This window comes from Hyla sarda, chromosome 3 (assembly GCF_029499605.1).
Source record: "Hyla sarda isolate aHylSar1 chromosome 3, aHylSar1.hap1, whole genome shotgun sequence".
Taxonomy (NCBI): domain Eukaryota; kingdom Metazoa; phylum Chordata; class Amphibia; order Anura; family Hylidae; genus Hyla; species Hyla sarda.
The window spans coordinates 182,967,057-182,987,326 of record NC_079191.1 but is presented as its reverse complement, the minus strand read 5'-3'; the positions used below and the strand labels follow the sequence as shown (position 1 = coordinate 182,987,326).

Below are 20,270 nucleotides of genomic sequence, written 5' to 3'. Positions count from 1 at the left end.
TTTGCTGCTATTCCTGTGAAACATCTAAAGGGTTAACAAACTTACTGAATATCATTTTGAATACTTTGAGGGGTGCAGTTTTTATAATGGGGTAATTTATGGGGTATTTCTAATATGAAGACCCTTCAAATCCACTTTAAAACTGAACTGGCCCCTAAAAAATTCCGATTTTGAAAATTTTGTGGAAAATTTGAAAATTGCTTCTGAACTTTGAAGCCCTCTGGTGTCTTCCAAAAGTAAAAACATGTCAACTTTATGATGCAAACATAAAGTAGACATATTGTATATGTGAATCAAAATATTATTTATTTAGAATGTTTATTTTCCTTACAAGCAGAGAGCTTCAAAGTTAGAAAAATGCAAAATTTTCAATTTTTTTCATAAAATTTTGGAATTTTTCACCAAGAAATGATGCAAGTATCGACAAAAATTTACCACTAACATAAAGTAGAATATGTCACGAAAAAACAAACAATCTCGGAATCAGAATGAAAAGTAAAAGCATTCCAGAGTTATTAATGCTTAAAGTGACAGTGGTCAGAATTGCAAAAAATGCTCCCGTCCTTAGGGTTATAATGGGCTCCGTCCCCAAGGAGTTAACAATTTCCATTCTAGATCTGTCAGTAGTTAAGGGGTGTGGCTAAGTCAATAGCGGTATGGCCTCCGCAATTAGGGGTGCTGCTGGCCTGAAACATGTGCGGCCTACCTATAGCACCGAGACCGCGGCCTGTAGAATTGTTGAGAAGTCGGTGACGGCGTCATCAGTGAGCACTGCCTCCTCTCACAATCATCCATGCAGTGACAGATCTTCCTGGTGGGGAAGGGAGGACGGCAAAGGTCTGACCTGCTCCTTCTCCCCTGCAGCGAGGAGCCGGCTCATAAGTTAACCTTTTAGATGCTGTCCCCTCTCCCCCCGTTAAGCCGTCAGGGGCTGTACCCTCTCTCTCACCCCCTATTAACCCCTCAGATACTTTTCTTTTCCCCATGTTACTATTTCAAAATGCGGTTCCCACTTTTTCCCGTCCTCCCATTAGAGGGGTTATTCGGTGGGAGTTTTTTTTCCCTATAACAATGCCCATTTTACGTTATTGCTGCTCAGCCAATCACTGGCTGCAGTTATGTCCCACTTGGCTACCGATTGGCTGAGCAGCAGTATGACACACTGGGCCCCGACATCACTCTGGGCTGAAGCTTCATGGCGCACCTCAGAAAGAGGATCGCACGCAGGGACCGAAACAGGACACCAGAAGCACCGCGGGAGCACTGAAGGGAGAAAAGGTTTATGTATTTTTTTTTTTTTTTATGTACTGTCGAATGGGCATGGTTATAAAAAGATATTTTAAAAAATGTTTCTGCTGGATAACTCCTTTAACTCTTTCCTGGTCCCCTAATCCTATTTTTTTCCTGATCAATTAATTGAACAAATAATCATCCAACTAATGGATTGTCACAACAATTGTTAATTGCAGCCCTAAATCTTGGGCATAATACTGCACATGTGAATAGACCCTTAAGCAGTGGCAGGTCCAGGTGCTGGCCACAATTCTCAGTAAATCGTCAATGCTAGATGAGGCCACTTCACCATTAATTGCGGGCTGCACCTGGACTGGTCACTCCTTAAAGCGACAAGTTCAGGCGCTGTCTGGATCGCACACGCTGACTAAAGCCAGTAGCGCTGTAAGACCCCACGTACACTGTGCAGTTCCTGTAATTATTTGCCAGTATGTGTGAGTTACAGAAACCCCAAATATACAAACTTCTCTTCAGTACTGTCCCCTCCTCTCTGGTGTTCCTATTTCAAGAAATATATAAAGAAATCTTCTTGTGGCCCAGGAATTCCCCCTCCTCCGCACTGTCCTTTGTCTGACTGCAAGAAAACTGGCTGTAGCAGGAGCCTCCACTATATACTCTGTCTACAGAAGGACACAAAAAATATTTAGCACCCCCACTCAACAGTTAAAGGACATGTCCGGTGCTCACTTTTCTTATTTTATCCGTTCCGGGCTGAAAAATAAAAGAAAACAAATTTTCTCTTTCCTGCCTAGGCTCCCCCGGTGCTCTGGAACAGGCGTTCGGTCCCCGGGCTGTATTCTTCTTACTTCCTGTTAGCCCGACACGTCACATGGAGCTTCAGCCTATTACCGGCCGCAGCGATGTCCCGCCTCAGCCGGTGATAGGCTGAAGCTCCGTGTGACGTGTCGGGCTAACAGGAAGTAAGAAGAATACAGCCCGGGGACCGAACGCCTGTACCGGAGCACTGGGGGAGCGTAGGCAGGCAAGAGAAAGCTTATTTTCTTTTTCTTTTTTGCAGCCCGGAACGGATACAATAAGAAAAGTGAGCACTGGACATGTCCATTAAAGGGATGCTCCACTACTTTAAAATCTCCTATACACAGATAGAGAGATAAGTGTTTGATCGCACAGGTCCGACCAGGATGCCGCACAATGTCCACAGGGCCTAGTCTCCCTCAATGCATAAAGCGGCATGACAACACGCGATGCATACACTTGGGAGGTCTATGGGAGAACCAGAGATACCCAAGTACATCACCCATGTATATTTAACACTTCCATACAGAATGCACAGGGTGAGACGTGGGAGTCACAGAGGTAGGACCCTCCGTGCTCAGACACTTATCAACTATCCTGTGCATAGGGGATATGTATTAAAGTAGTAGAGTAGCCCTTCACAGAGGAATTGTAGCCAACCCAATTCCTATGATTAAATAGCTTAGGGAGCCCTGAATCCGTACCTTCTGACAAATTCTTGATATGCCCTCCCACTCCTGTGATACATGTTTTTTTTTTTTTGTTTTTTTAGCTAGCAAATGTAAACTGAAGAAAACTCAGGATGCTACTGGAGCTGACTGACCACTCTGTGTCAAACCATCAACCTCAAGCCCTGTCCACTCGACGAACATGATGAAAATGTGAAAAAAAAAATTGCACAATTATTGCAAAAAGCAGGTGCTTGTGAAAATATTGTGTGACCTTTTCAAAATTTTTCACCAGGGGCACTTTTGAAAAATTTCCTCCTTTAAAAAGGGGTACTCCGGTGGAAAACTTTTTTTTTATAAATCAACTGATGACAGAAAGTTGAACAGATTTGTAAATTACTTGTATTAAAAATTCTTAATCATTCCAGTACTTGTTAGCAGCTGTATACTACAGAGGAAATTCTTTTCTTTTTGGATTTCTTTTCTGTCACGACCACAGTGCTTTCTGCTGACACCTCTGTCAACCTCAGGAACTGTCCAGAACAGGAGAAAATACCCATAGCAAACATATGTTGCTCTGGACAATTCCTAAAATTGACAGAGGTGTCAGCAGAGAGCACTGTGGTCATGACCGAAAATAAATACCAAAAGAAAAGAATTCCCTCTGTAGTATACAGCCACTGATAAGTACTGGAAGGATTAAGAATTTTTTAATAAAAGTAATTAACAAATCTGTTTAACTTTCTGGCACCAGTTGATTTAAAAATAAATAAATAAATAAATAAAGAAAAAAGAAAAAAGAAAAAAAAAGGTTTCCACTGGAGTACTCCTTTAACCCCTTAACCACCCAGCCAATTTTCACTGTAGGACCCGGACATTTTTTGCACATCTGACCACTGTCCCTTTAAGCATTAATAACTCTGGGATGCTTTTACCTTTCATTCTGATTCAGAGATAGTTTTTTTCGTGACATATTCTACTTTATGTTAATGATAAATTTTCGTCGATACTTGCATCGTTTCTTCCAAATTCCAAAGTTTTATGAAAAAATTGAAAATTTTGCATTTTTTTTTTTTTAAATTTGAATCTCTCTGCTTGTAAGGAAAATAGACATACCAAATAAATTATATATTGATTCACATAAACAATATGTATACTTTATGTTTGCATCATAAAGTTGACAAGTTTTTACTTTTGGAAGACATCAGAGGGCTTCAAAGTTCAGCAGCAATTTTTCACAAAATTTTCACAATCGGAATTCTTCAGGTACCAGTTCAGGTTTGAAGTGGATTTGAAGGGTCTTCATATTAGGAAATACCCCATAAATGACCCCATTATAAAAACTGCACCTCTCAAAGTATTCAAAATGACATTCAGTAAGTGTGTTAACCCTTTAGGTCAGGGGTCTCAAACTCCACAGAACGAAAGTTTGTGGCCCGTGCCAGGTATGTAGTGAAGAAAACTGTGTCTTAAAGCAGTTATGTGTCATGAGCAGAGCAGAGACTGCCGCCCCCCCCCATCAACCAATCACAGTGTCTCAGGACTCAGCACAGTGACTCAGCACTGATTCAGCTATTCAGGACACAGAACACTTCAAGACACAATTTTATTCACTACTCCGGAGAGGAGAAGCGCAGTGCATTTTTTTGCATTTATGTCAGAACTGCTGTAAAATCAGCCACCCGTGTGCAAATCACCAATTTAGAACTCAAATGTACATAGTGCGCTCTCACTCCTGAGCCTTGTTGTGTGTCCGCAGAGCATTTTACGCCAACATATGGGGTATTTCCGTATTCAGGAGAAATTGCGTTACAAATTTTGGGGGTGTTTTTTTTTCCTTTTACCGCTTGTGAAAATTAGAAGTATGGGGCAACACCAGCATGTTAGTGTAAAAAAAATTTGAGGCCTAAATTGGGGATTTGAATCCGCCACAAAAATACCCCACGGCAGTGTTTCCCAAACAGGGTGTCTCCGGCTGTTGCAAAACTTCCAGCATGCCTGGACAGTCAGTGGCTGTCCGGCAATACTGAGAGTTGTTGTTTTTCAACAGCTGGAGGCTCTGTTTTGGAAACAGTGCCCTACAAGACGTTTTTCTTTTTTTATTGGGGGGGGGGGGGCTGTGTAGGGGTATGTGTATATATAGTGTTTTACTTTTTATTTTGTGTAGGTACAGTGAGTTTGAGCTGGGAGTTTGAGCTGCGGAGGAAAATTTGCCGCATCTCAAACTTGCAGCAGAAAACTTGCTGTAAACCCACCCGTGTGAATGTACCCTGTACATACACATTGGAGGGGGGGGGTGCAAACCTCCAGCTGTTGCAAAACTACAACTCCCAGCATGCACTGACAGACCATACATGCTGGGAGTTGTAGTTATGCAACAGCTGGGGGCACATTGGTTGCGAAACACTGAGCGTTTGTTACTTAACTCAGTGTTTCGCAACCAGTGTGCCTCCAGCTGTTGCAAAACTACAACTCCCAGCATGTACAGTCTCTCAGTGCATGCTGGGAGTTGTATTTTTGCAACAGCTGGAGGATCACTGTTGCGAAACACTGAGATAGGTAACAAACTCTATTCACAACCAATGTGTCTCCAGCTGTTGCAAAACTGCAACAATGCATTGACAGTCAAAGGGCATGCTGAGAGTTGTAGTTTTGCAACAGCTGGAGGCACACTACTACAACTCCAAGCATGCCCTTTGGTAGTCTGTGCATGCTGGGAGTTGTAGTTATGCAACAGCTGAATGCACACTTTTTCATAGAAAAAATGTGCCTCCAGCTGTTGCATAACTACAACCCCCAGCATGCAGAGACTACCAATGGGCATGCTGGGAGTTGTAGTTGGAACTCCAGCTGTTGCAAAACTACAACTCCCAGGATGCTCTTTGGCTTTGTATGCTGTGAGTTGTTGCTAAGCAACAGTAGGAGGTGAACAGGCCTCACCTCCTGTTGTATCCTGCCACCAGGACCGCAGCCGCTGTTGCCACTGATCCTGCTGCTCCTGGCGCCGCCACCGCACACGAGGGGACCCCCGCCCGCCCTGATCGACGCCATGATCGCCGTCCCGATCACCGCCCAGCAGGGTGTATGCTGAGCAAGGACTTACGTGTGGTGTCGGCTTTTTTGTCTTCTTTGGAGTTTAGCAAATACTTATTTTACAGAGGAATGTACCAATGTATTTATTAGAAATCCTACAATGTGATTTCCTGTATTCTTCCCCCCCCCCCCCCATTATGTCTCTCATAGTTGAAGTGTACCCATTATGAAAATTACAGGCCTCTCATCTTTTTAAGTGGGAGAACTTGCACAATTGGTGGCTGAACTTGCACAATTGGTGGCTGACTAAATACTTATTTAACCCACTGTACTAACACATGCAGCATTTCCGCTTTGTGTAAAATAGGGATGTCCTGATACCTTTTTTTCAGAATGAGTACCGATAATTTAATTCTAGTACTAGCCAATAGCAATTATGGGTACTTTTATTTTTTAAAGGGAATCTGACACCAGAGTGACCCAGTTTCTGGCCTGCTTACCGTGCTGACATGTGGGTTCCTTGTTGTGTGCAATGGAGGCGGCTGCTGTAGTATGAGCAAAGATTTCTCTTTTCTCCATTGGGCAGAACAGGGAATTTGCATTGGCGGCGAGACCGATGTCTCCGGAGCGTTTGCGCTGATGTACACATGGTGAGCAGCGGTAGAAACTGGGTCACCTGCGCTATCTACCTACAAATTCAAGTTTGTCCAGGTGACTCTGCTGTAAGATTGATAATAGAAGGTAGTATCCCCTTGATTGATAATAGTAGGTAGTATAGATAGTTGCAGACATTAGTAGCAGACCCCTGCAGACTGCAGACCCCCCCCCCCCCCCTTGTAGACAGCAGCCCTCCCCTTTGTAGACAGCAGGCCCCACTACCACACCCTCGGTAGTGCCCCTGGGAGTTGCTCACTTTTACCTGTCCTCTGTCGGGTGTTGCCGCTGTACTGCCCCGTTTTCCCGTCTGCATCATGGCATCCTATGCACGTCATACACGTCACTCTGCTTCCTCCATAGCATTACACTGGGCGCAGTGGAGGAGGTGGAGTGACGCCATGGGACGCCATGATGTGGACGGGAGAACGGGTCAGCAGAGCGGGGCATTTGACAGGAGGATGGCCACACTGCAGCAGGTATCGGATTTGGTATAGGGGACATTAAACTGGTCCCTGATGCCTGTTATCGGCCCCGATACCGATACTAGCATTGGGACATCCCTAGTGTAAACACAGCCCAATACACTGAACACAATAACAACAGTATGTAGTAAGCTTCCTCTGGTGTTGACTATGTCTACACAGCAAGGTTCCAGGATTCGTTTAAAAAAAAAATGAAAAATAAAAATAAAAAAAAATAAAAAAGAGGCTTTGGTCCCCCCAAGTCTACAGCTTTAGGGGCCAGAATATATAGCCCTGCAGTTAGGTGGAAATAAAATATCTGCAGATCATAGTGCTAGCACTATGTTACAGCCTTGTATGTATACTACAACAAAGTAACATAAATGAGAAGTCAGCAGTGGCCATGCCTCAGAGAATGGAATGAATGAGCTGCACACAGGCATGGGAGGACAGAGGAGGATTGTTATATCAGATGTTGTATGATAAATATCTCCCCACCCAACATAATTAACCATTAAATGACAGGTCAGAGGTTCACCTCCACTAAGTAAATCACGCAACAGCAATATAAGATATATTAAATATTCATTCACACCAAAAAATAGTATGGAGATTAAAAAAAAATTAATTAAAAAAAAGGTAAAAGTACCTTTAATTCAGATAGCTTTTAAAGGGGTACTCCGCTCTAAATATCTTACCCCCTATCCAAAGACCCCCACGCTGGAGACTCCCACGATCTCCGGGCCGACAGTGACGGTGTCTGGAACATGGAAGCTTGCAGCTTCTGCTTTCATGACTTCACGTCACGCCCTTTCCATTAATGTCTATGGGAGGGGGCATGACTGCTAGTACATAGCAGTCACGCCTCCTCCCATAAGATGTTTAGAGCGGATTACCCCTTTAATGATAAGCGGTCATGTTTGCTTATATATAAGGACTAGCACTGGCCATTATATATTGCATTAGTCATCAGATTTGTGCTCTGCAGGCGTCATATCATTTAGTTGGTAAGATGTAGCTGCTAAGATAGCCATCTTTTTACAGTACACCATTAGGAAAAGCAGCAGCATGGAAAACATTAAAGAGCAGTATAAGTTGTGAACCAAGACCTTGGGGTGAGACATAACCCTTACTAAAAGCTTCTAAAGCCCCTCCTTGTATCTCCCTCTCTCTCTCTGCTTCTCATTCCTCCCCTCTTCATAGACTTCCATGAGCAGATGTAATCTAATTCCACATGGAGCTATTAGTCCATCTTAGCTCTCAAGACAGTAATTTACAGTGAATACATCATTTGAGAGGAGCGGAGGAAAGAGGTCAGCTGGAGGAAGAGATTCTATAACATGCTTAGAACGCAGTGTGTATACGTTTTTTGTAAACACTGTCAGATAGTACTAACAGGAGCCTGTATAACCTTTTGAACGTGTATAGTACACATGTACAGAATTACGGTCAGGCTAAATGAACTTTATATGTAAAATATCACCCCACTAAAAAGGGTGTCCTACAGTAGACTAGTCCTTGGAGTACAACTACAAAGAGTGTCTCTCGCTCGATGCACCTGTACATTATAAAGTCTACTTTACTTGCTGTGCTGTTCGTGCAGGAGGACCTGAACAAATTGGATGTGTATTGAGTGTTTTCTTTCATCACCATGGTTGGCTGGAACTATTTTATTTTATATCTCAGACAACTTTCTATTTTATAAACTTATCCTTACTAATACACTGCAAAGATATGGCAGGAAGGAAAAGAAAGCATCCAGATGCCTATAGTGAGTCAGAGGCTGGATGAGGGGGCTTCACATTACACACAATAGCTGACACATTCTTCTGTGGCCGTTCCTCCAGTAACCAGTGCAAGATGCTCCAGCCTCCCACATACACTTGCATCTTATAGCAGAAAAGAATTCCCTATTATATTGCTAATCACTTAGGACGGCCCGGGTCAACAAACTCCAATAGCTCCCTGCTGTCCCACACTACACACTGAAAGGTTCTCCTGGACTCTTACATACTACACGAGGAAAAAAAGGAAACGTGTTCTCTTTTTATTAAATTAAAGGGGTATTCCAGGCCAAAAAATTTTTTTTATATATCAACTGGCTCCGGAAAGTTAAACAGATTTGTAAATTACTTCTATTAAAAAATCTTAATCCTTCCAATAGTTATTAGCTTCTGAAGTTGAGTTGTTGTTTTCTGTCTAACTGCTCTCTGATGACTCACGTCCCGAGAGCTGTGCAGTTCCTATGGGGAAATTCTCCCATCATGCACAGCTCCCGGGACGCGACATCATCATTGAGCAGTTAGACAGAAAACTTTAGAAGCTAATAACTATTGGAAGGATTAAGATTTTTTAATAGAAGTACTTTACAAATCTGTTTAACTTTCCAGAGCCAGTTGATATATATAAAAAAGTTTTTGCCTGGAATACCCCTTTTAAGGTCAATGGAGCTATAATATTAGTGCAGTGTTTCCCAACCCAGTCCTCAAGGCACACCAACATTCCGGCCTTTTTCAGTTACTCCATTGAAATAGAACAGGGAAAAATTAAAATCCTGGACTGTTGGTGTGCCTTGGGGACTGGGTTGGGAAACATAATTAGTGTACAGACAAAAGCTGTATAAGACCAGGTTCCATTTATCATGCTCAGACTTTTGGGATCTTTATTGCACATATTAAAAGGGGTACTCCACTGGAAAAAATTTTTATTTTAAATCAACTGGTGCCAGAAAGTTAAACAGATTTGTAAATTACTTCAATTAAAAAATATTAATCCTTCCAGTACTTGTTAGCTGCTGTATGATTCTCATGAAGTTCTTTTCTTTTTGAATTCCCTTTCTGTCTGACCACAGTGCTCTCTGCTGACACCACTGTCCATTTTAGGAACTGTCCAGAGTAGGATAGGTTTTCTATGGGGATTTGCTCCTATTCTGGACAGTTCCTAATATTAACAAGAGGTGTCAGCAGAGAGCACTGTGGTCAGACAAAAAGGAAATTCAAAAAGAAAAGAACTTCCTGTGGATCATTCAGCAGCTGTAAAGTACTGGAAGGATTAAGATTTTTTAATAGAAGTAATTTACAAATCTATTTAACTTTTCGGCACCAGTTGATTTGATATATTTATTAATTTTTTTTCCCAGTGGAGTACCCCTTTAAATGTATTTTAAAACCACTGACTTACACAAGTGGCCTCCAAAACGTGGATCTCCAGATATTGCAAAACTATAACCCTGGGCCACAGTTTGGAGTCCTAGGACCTACACCTAAGATAGACCATTATTATTTTGATAACCAGTGGTTTTACTCCTGGCACTCCTAACACTCAGCATTTTGAAGGGACCACGGCACTCCTGTATATAGCACAGCTTATTCAGTGTTTACCAGCACTAGAAGCTGTGCACTATACAATTCTAGTGAACAGGCAACACCTTGTACTGCTGCTACTAAAAGTTTAGCGATGCAGGTAAGAGCACTGGTAAACAAACATGTGGCAATGGTACTTGCACAATTGACACTGCCCCTTCAAAAAAGATGATTGGTGGGGGGGTCAACGGAAGTGGAAGTCAATTGGTGTGATTGTACCCTAATACAGAGCTGTATGAAGGGGTTTCAGAAGAAAAAGCACTATACAGCAAAATCAAAATAGTCAGAAATGCAGCCTGAAGTGTCAGTCTCCAGACTTTGTCTCTCATGTTCTGAACAATATTGTAAGCGGATTTCTCACCAGATCAAAGGCCCCTTTCATCTGGTCATAAATCAGCTGAGAACAGGAAATTGCTACCAGCATTATATGTGACAACAAAGACTAAAGAAGACAAGGTGAGTAATTTTCAATAAAGACCTATAGAGAATTTTTTTATTTTTTTTTTACACCCTAACCCCTTAAGGACTCAGCCCATTTTGGCCTTAAGGACTCAGACAATTTAATTTTTACGTTTTCATTTTTTCCTCCTCGCCTTCTAAAAATCATAACTCTTTTATATTTTCATCCACAGACTAGTATGAGGGCTTGTTTTTTGCGCGACCAGTTGTCCTTTGTAATGACATAACTCATTATATCATAAAATGTATGGCGCAACCAAAAAACACTATTTTTGTGGGGAAATTAAAAAGAAAAACGCAATTTTGCTAATTTTGGAAGGTTTCGTTTTCATGCCGTACAATTTACGGTAAAAATGACATGTGTTCTTTATTCTGAGGGTCAATACGATTAAAATGATACCCATGATAACATACTTTTATATTATTGTTGTGGTTAAAAAAAATCACAAACTTTTTAACCAAATTAGTACGTTTATAATCCCTTTATTTTGATGACCTCTAACTTTTTTATTTTTCCGTATAAGCGGCGGTATGAGGGCTCGTTTTTTGCGCCATGATCTGTACTTTTTTTGATACCACATTTGCATATAAAAAACTTTTAATACATTTTTTATAATTTTTTTTTTATAAAATGTATTAAAAAAAGTAGCAATTTTGGACTTTTTTTTTTACGTTCACGCCGTTCACCGTACGGGATCATTAACATTTATTTTAATAGTTTGGACATTTACGCATGCGGCGATACCAAATATGTCTATAAAATTTATTTTTTACACTTTTTGGGGGTAAAATAGGAAAAAACGGACGTTTTACTTTTTTATTGGGGGAGGGGATTTTTCACTTTTACTTTTACATTTTTTAACATTTTTTTTTACACTTGAATAGTCCCCATAGGGGACTATTCATAGCAATACCATGATTGCTAATACTGATCTGTTCTATGTATAGGACATAGAACAGATCAGTGTTATCGGTCATCTCCTGCTCTGGTCTGCTCGATCTCAGACCAGAGCAGAAGACGCCGGGAGCCGGACGGAGGAAGGAGAGGGGACCTCCGTGCGGCGTTCTGAATGATCGGAAGAAACGGAAGCCCCCAAAAGTTACAAAATGGCGGGTTTTTTTTTCGATTTTGTCGCACAATGATTTTTTTTCCGTTTCGCCATGCATTTTTGGGTAAAATAACTAATGTCACTGCAAAGTAGAATTGTCGATGCAAAAAATAAGCCATAATATGGATTTTTAACAGAAAAACCCTGAGTCCTTAAGGGGTTAATAAATAAAACAGCAAAACGTATTTATTGACAAAAAAAAGTCCACTGTCATGTCGGGGACAAACCATACATTCCAATGTGATGGAGTTAGAACTCGCAGCTGATAACATGGACAGGACAGTGCACTGCAGACACATGGGAGCTACATACCTACATTCCTAAGTATAAAGCATTGTCCTAGATCACAGTAAATCCTGCAGGAATCCTGTATGTACTTTACTGTAAGGAGCTTCCCATGGGCAGTGCATAGAAAGGACTACAATGCACTTGTCTGTACAAGTCCGTAGGTTGGAGACACAGATTGAGAAAATCAGCTTTAGATCATTGGGGAACTATGTGTAGCTAAATGTAATAACTAATAGCCAGAAAGGCCTGTAAGGTAGAACTGTAAGGGTGCATGCACACCACCTTTTTTCTATACAGTTCATGGTTTTGTCCGTTTTTTTCCTGTACCCAAAACCATAGTCTACCACATTTTTTGGTCCGGGTGAAAAACTGTATTAAACCTTATACTTTTTAAATTTTTTTTATTTTTTTTTTTTAACATGGGAGCCAATGTGAACCATACAGAACTGTATGTGCATACGGTTCCATCCGGTTTTCACCATGCGGTTTTTTACTTTGCACAGTTTTTTTTTCTTGGAATTTCAATCAAACAAGTGAAACTTTATTCAAAATGGAGTGAAAAGTTAAAAACGTATATGGTTTTTTCTCAAAAAACGGATGCAACCGGACATCATTTTTCAAACCATATACAGGTTGAAATTTGTACACAATACAGTTTAGTCAGGTTTTGAGGAATCAGTTTTTCATCAAAAACCTGACACGGGAACTGTATTGCAAAAACGTGGTGTGCATGCAGCCTAAGCAGTATGTAATGTAGGATATAGAGCTGGCGAGGGTGTATAATATATACAGGATTCCTCCTATAAGTACAGGAAGCAAGCATAGACATTACAGCGTACATGCATAAACACGTCGGCTAGCTGGGAACATGATAGAGAAGTGTCTGCTATCACATTGTAGGACACTATTATTTATTAGCTCTCGTCATCCTCCACACTTCTAATCCTGATGTAAGCATAAAGCGGGTGTTCTGAGCTGCACTTCTTGTAATCTACACAGCCTGTTAAGACTCAGGATTAGCACAACCCTAAGACAATACGCACTTTCCAAAAAACATGGAAGGCTAGGTTCACATCTGTGTGATTTTTTTTTACATTGTTCCTACAAGTGCATTAAACAGCTGCGTCAGATCCAATACCAAGTGTTTGATAGACTCCACCGGGTCTGCCGATTTTCCACCATAGAGTCCGGCAGACAAATTGGCACATCAGGTTGGGCTATTTTGTCTGACATTTTCAACAGAATCTGCAGAGTCTCCTAACAGATATGAACCCAGGGAAGCACGTTCATTGGGACCTTTATCCTGTGGCACCATTGTTAAAGGGGCATTTCGGCTTCATACATCTTATCCCCTATCAAATGATCGCAGGGGTCCCGCCGCTGCGGACCCCACAATCTCAGTGCAGCCCCCGCCATGCAGAGGGCTGCACCAAGATCGAAGGGGTCCCCAGTGGCGGGACCCCTACGATCATACATCTTATCCTCTATCCTTTGCATAGGGTATAAGATGTATACAGCTGGAATACCCCAGCTATATACATCTTAAAGGGGTACTCCGGTGGAAAAAAAAATGTTTATTTATTTATTTATTTTAATCAACTGGTGCCAGAAAGTTAAAAAGATTTGTAAATTACTTCTATTAAAAAATGTTTACCCTTCCAGTACTTATCAGCTTCTGTATGCTACAGAGGAAATTATTTATTTTTCGTCTTGTCCACAGTGCTCTCTGCTGACACCTGATGCTCGTATCAGGAACTGTTCAGTGCAGGAGAAAATCCCCATAGCAAACCTATGCTGCTCTGGACAGTTCCTGAGACGGACAGAGGTTTCAGCAGAGAGCACTGTGGACAAGACAAAAAAGAAATTCAAAAAGAAAATAATTTCCTCTGTAGCATACAGCTGCTAAAAAGTACTGGAAGGGTAAATATTTTTTTATAGAAGCCATTAACAAATCTGTTTAACTTTCAGGCACCAGTTGATTGGAAAAAAATATTTCCACCGGAGTACCCCTTTAACTTTATTATTATTACTGTGAAGCTGTAGATTGCTGCAAGCAGGAGAGTGAAGACAGTACTGCATTTTTCCCTATTGGTGGTCTCAGCACTGAGACCTAGATCGAGCAAAACTTTTGACATGTTTCTATGACATGACAAAATTATTATTATTTTAAATGCGAGAACTGCTTTGGTGGCAAACTTCTAAACCCATATTTACAAAGCAATTGAGGTGAAGTCTCAATCGTTCTTGCCAACAAACAAATCCTGTGTTGCCTGATCCTTCAGTCAAGCTTATTGAAAGAGCTTGGATAACCATACAGTCGTCATTACACATCATAAAATAAATTACAATCATACATAGCATGACAGTACAATATACAGCACAGGTTCTCAACACTATACCACATGCTGCACTAACATTCCGCTCCATCACTCATTATCGAAAAAAACTAAGTAAAAGAAAACAATGCATTACGATCTGTGACCAGAGAAGGGTGTTGGGTCTATGGGGGTAGTGAGGGACAGATCACAGGGCCAAACTACTCAGCAAATATGTGGGGAGGTGGGAAAGTAGAGGGGCTTTAGTCCTCTTCTTCATCGATTCTTCAGTTAAGTGTTACAGAGCTACTCCCATCAAAGGCATATATGGCATTTCTACATGACCTATCAACAGGAGACTCCCCTATGGGACACATAGCTATGTCGAGGAGAGGTCTTCCCAACCCATCTGGTAAGGTGGGTACTGGTCATTGAGGGGGAAAAAAAAACATTAAGACTGCTTTTTTCATCAAAATTTGTTGCATGAAAAGTCGAAGGCTGGCCCTGTGTGACATTTTCTGCTACATTTCATTTAGAGCATTTACATTTCATTACTATGAAGTGTTCTTATTTAGAGTACTCTGTGCAGTGGTTACTGATTCATCATGTGTGACTTTTTGGCAAATGCCTCACAAAAGTCGCACGGGCCAGATTTAGACTTTATCACAGGGCAATTCAACCGGGCAATTCTAAATAGCTCACAGGGTTGTGGAAATAAAAAAAATAAATATATATATATATATATATATATATATAATTGTTTAAGGGACTAAAATAGGGCACAATCTACTCATCCCTCATGAAAATCCACTTGTCCTTGTACACAAAATAATTTTAACCCAAAAAAGTATGTATCTAAGGTCTTTATTAGTTTATTTCGTTTTTGCACTTTAGTTTTTTCCTCCTCACCCTTTATTAGCCATAACTCCTATTTTTCCCCATCTAAGGAAGCATATCAGGGCTTGTTTTTTGCGGAACCAACTGTACTTTGTAATGACACCTTTCATTTTTCCATAACATATGCTCCGAAGTAAAATAAATAAAAAGTATTTGTGAGGTGAAGTTAAAAAAAAAAAAAAAAAGGAATTTAGCAAATCATTAGATTCCTCATACAGATTAATGCACTTCCATAGAACTCTACTGTTCTATGCGTATTTGGTTGGGCCTGCACCAGGCAGGCTCAATCAAATGCAGATCCACGGGGCATCCATGGATAAAAAGGTTAGCCCTCCGGCTGTCATGGACACTGCAGTCCATGAGACTGTGCATTTCTGTGTGGTCCTAGCGTCTGCCTGAATATTCCAATGTGTGAAAGGTCTGAATGTATTTTCCATGCGGAGAAAAAAAAAGTAGCTCCACATAAATCAAAACCAACCTAAACCGAGGATACTGTGATACACATAACCCAAAGTGTCAAAAAATACAAGAAAAATATCAAGAAAATATCACAGCCAACTAGGTAAAGGATATGGAGTGACAGATCAGAGGATGTATAATAATACGCTAAAATGGTTTATTATTAGATAAATAACACTCACTATGGTGTCTTCTGCAGGGCTCTTGCATCAGAAAAACCACAGATAAATAAAATAAAGTAAAATCACGTCAAAATTATGCAAATGCTCATAAGTATCCTAAAAGTAAATGTTCATAAATAAATGCTCTTGAAAGTTTGAATGGTAATAGTTCCACAATTGGCAATACCCTGGTAGCGCTACATGTGTATTACCACTAACTAACTTGCCAATTACCTGTAGAAGCGTTTGCCCATTTATCCAGAAGATCATTTGTGAGGTCAGACACTGTTATTGGATCTGGCTCAAGCCCTTCGTTCTAGTTCATCCCAAACCTTTTCAATGAGGTTGAGGTCAGGATTCTGTGCGGGCCTACAGGGAAGAAATATCTAGGGAACCTTGACATACCGGCCAGATAACATGCGCTATGAACCTTTCTGTTAAAGTGGAAACCAATGCAATCTCCCAGAAAAGCCATTATAGGACATGGAAGAGCACGGGAAGCCAGCAGGTGTCACAGCCGGACATTGGGCACACAAAATGATGACGTGTTACATACTGTACGTATTCACCAACAGAATCAGAATCTTTTTTTGGGCAAAGTGATTCCCAACAAGTGTGCCTCTAAGGGTGCGTTCACACGGAGTAATTCAAGAGGAATTTACTCAAGTTATTCCTCTTGAATTCTCCTCTCCAAATTAATTCACATCTCCTCTGCCCATTGACTTTAATGTTCTTTCCACTGTCCTGTTCCCACTGCGGAAATTCTGCTAGCGGAATTCCGACGCTGAATTCCGTTAAAAAGGTTCAGAGGCCTTTTTAAAAATGAAAGAAGCGATATGATTGGTTGCTATGGGCAACTCAGAAACTTTTCCTCTGGGCAGGTTTTGATAAATATCCCCCTTATCTACCTGTACTTTCAGGTTAGTGGTGCCGATTCAAACATTTCTAAGGCTGCATTCACACCACGTTTTTGCAACACAGTTCCCGTATACATTTTCAATGTGAAAACCGTACGTAAACATATTGAAAACCGTATGCACTGACTCACCATTGAAAACTGTATGCCAAACAATGCATCTGGTTGAATCCGTTTTGCATTTTGTACGGTTTTGTTTGTTTTTTTTCCGTACCCAAAACCATAGTCTACCATGGTTTTTGGTCCGAGTGAAAAACCGAATTAAACCGTACACTTTTTTTTTTAAAACATGGGAGTCAATGGGAACCGTACAGAACCGTATGTGTGTACGGTTCTATACGGTTTTTGACTTTGCACAGTTTTTATTCTTGGAATTTCAATCAAACAAGTGAAACTTTATTCATAACGGAGTCAAAAGTTAAAAACTTTTCTTACAAAACGGATGCAACCGGACATCATTTTTCAAACCATATCAGTTTTTAACCGAATACGGGTTAAAATTTGTACACACGTATTTCTACAGTTTAGTCAGGTTTTGAGGAATCAATTTTTCATCAAAAACCTGATACGGAAACTGTATTGCAAAAACGTGGCTTCTTTTCGTCTTACCTGACAAGCCAGCCCCTGAGGACATGTGTGGTCCATCTGTAGGTCCCAATGTGCCTGCGTTGAACATGTCCCCCACTGTCACGTCATCTCTGAACAGTATGCAGACAGCGGGGAGGCCTCTTACGCAGGTTCATGGGAGGTACAGATGGGCTGCACACGTCTAGAAGTAGCCAAGCACCCTGTTACCAGCTGTTGTCTCCAGCTGCACAGGATCCCGGGAAAGGCTCAAGACAACAGTAATATAAAGTACAATGAGCCGATAACGGTAGGTAACACTGCCCATGCAGGAGTAGCCGGGGTTTTTGCCAGAAGGTGCGGAACCTAATGGTCACACACACCTCCCCTAGACCACCAGCAGGGACACCCAGAAGGGCTACCGCAGCCTGACAAATCCTGTGGACACACAACACGCAAAAAGAGACACAGTGACAAAAAAGAAATAAATAAGTGAATGTGTGCAGATATACTGCCCCGACATCCGACCGGATCTATAAAAATGTCTCTGATCCTAGCCAGAAGGCCGGGAATCAAGAGGTGAGTGCCACAAGGTGAAGAGATCATGGTGCCCGTGCTTCCACTCAGTGAGCCCATCCTCCCAGTGAGTTTCGGGACCTCAGGGTCACCACTCCCAGAGGCACTAAAGTACCTCGGCTCTGGACCCTCTCAGCCTCATGGCGAGACCCGGAGGGAACAGGTCACATCGGGGCAGCCGTCGAGCTGATTCCTCAGAACCAGCCCTGAAACGCCACGGTACACCCATCCCCACACCAACTTGAAACTGATAAGAACAGATACTACACTTGGATCTTAGCCAAAAGGCCGAGGCACCAGGGGCACATACCTTAAATGTATTTTTAAAAAAAAGGTCGCGGGGGGTTGGCTGGGACCCCCTGATCTCCGATATCTATGGGAGGGGGTGTGACATGAATGGAGGGGTTGTGGCATGGCGTCACGAACATGGCTGTTCTGAACATAAATGTATATTCAGGATAGTGCTGGTGACCCTGCCATCAGTTTCCCTTTAATTGAAAACTGTCACATGTTCACTCCTGCACTAACCACAGGTACTGCGGAGGACTCGGATTCATATGATCCCTACCTTGCCCAGATCCTTCCGGCCATTTGCCCGTGATCTTAGTTTTGTAACTGGCATGGGCAGGGTTTTCAGGAGCCTAGTGGCACTGTGATGTCAGCGCTGTCCGTCCACAGCGCCGCCCGCTTATGAATATTCATCCCCCTCCCTGCCGCTCCTAATTGGTCTTCACTGCCCATGTGCCGCTTCCTGACATGTGCAGTGAAGACCAGTTAAGAGCGGCGGGGGAAAGAGAGCCGGAGGGAGGGGGGGGGGAATATTCATAAGTGGCCAGCGCTGCGGATGGGCGGTGCTCCTGAAAACCCCGCCCATGCCAGTTACAGCAACATTTGCATATATGGAAAAACTAAGATTGCGGGCGAACGGCCAGACGGATCCGGGCAATGTAGGGATCATAAGAATCAGCGTCCCCCGCACTATCCGTCAGTACCTGTGGTTAGTGCAGGAGTGAACATTTGACAGTCTTCCTTTAAAAGAGTTATCGAAGATTAGAAAAACAGCTGAATGATTCCATAAACAGCACCACCCTTGTCCTCAGCCTGTGCGTGGTACTGCAGCTCAGTTCCATTGAAGTGAATGCAGTTGTAATAAGCAGAGGGCAGGTGTGGTGATGGTTTGGGGATTAAACCGCTATGTTTTTTCTAATGCTGAATAACCCCAGGGCCCATGCCAGTGTTTCCCAACCAGGGTGCCTCCAGCTGTTGCAAAACTACAACTCCCAGCATGCCCGGACAGCCTTTGGCTGTCCGGGCCTGCTGGGAGTTGTAGTTTTGAAACAGCTGGAGGCACCCTGGTTGGGAAACACTGTGCTAAGGTGATATGTTATTGAGATAAGCCACATATGTCAAGTAGTGGGAAAAATGCTGCACACTCAGGTCTGGGGTCATAGAGAAGTCAAGGAGGAGATCTGAGAACTTACACGTCTTCTGCCTGCCACAGCAATGCCACTCCTGCTGAGTGACAGCACCAGAATGGCATCATGGTACCGAGTGCCAACCTCCTGACAAACCCATCTGCACACATGGCATGAGGGAGTCTGCTGTCTGCCAGGGCATGCTGGGAGTTGTAGTCCTGAAACAGCTGAAGAGCCACAGGGTGATGGGAGACCTTCACTCTGAAATCCCCCTTTAAGCAATAGCCGCACACAACCTGTCAGCTCACCATAAGCCGCCCTGCCAGGATCATTCTCATCAGATTACTAATTAGCACCAATAACTCACATAGCAAACGCATGAAAGACGCATCCCTAGCACAGAGCCGAGTGCGGCAGCCTCCTGTAGTGTAGACAAGGACTAAAGCCCAGACACGTCACTAAACTCTGCTCCCATCCCTGCAGGGTGTCGGTAAGGAGAGCACTCACCATCCCGGAGGAAGCCGCCTCAGTCTCCGCACATCCCACTCCTCCTCTAGCGGCCGCAGTCACCCAAGTTTTTTTTCCTCATTCTTTTCTGCTATTTTTTTCAAACAGGGCTGATACGAGGCGTCTGCCGGCTGGGGCGAGCAGCTGATTGGCTGGCCGCATGAAGCTCTGGCTCTCTATTGGTGGACGCGCCCGTCCGTCACACGCTGGAGTGGGGTAGTCGGAGGCTCTGTGCCCCCACACGTCCTGAATGCGCAGCGGCGGCGGCATTCCTCCTAGGTCACCTGACCATGGCTCCCCACCAGCTGTCCAGAGAAGGGGCTTGTGGGCATTTCCGAGGAGATGATGGCAGATTGGAGTAGTGGAAGTGATGG

General features: G+C 42.5%; 1 protein-coding gene across 5 annotated transcripts in view; it reads right to left on the bottom strand.

The window, feature by feature from the left end:
- ARHGEF10 (Rho guanine nucleotide exchange factor 10) overlaps window positions 1-20,049 on the bottom strand; it is a 203,456-nt gene extending 183,407 nt beyond the window's left edge. For 4 of the 5 annotated variants that reach the window (XM_056565682.1, XM_056565685.1, XM_056565684.1 and 1 more), the window contains exon 1: window positions 19,897-20,049. The gene's annotated coding sequence lies outside the window, so the exon portion shown is untranslated. The other variant, XM_056565683.1, reaches the window with a different exon arrangement.
- Between the last annotated feature and the right edge of the window lie 221 nt (window positions 20,050-20,270).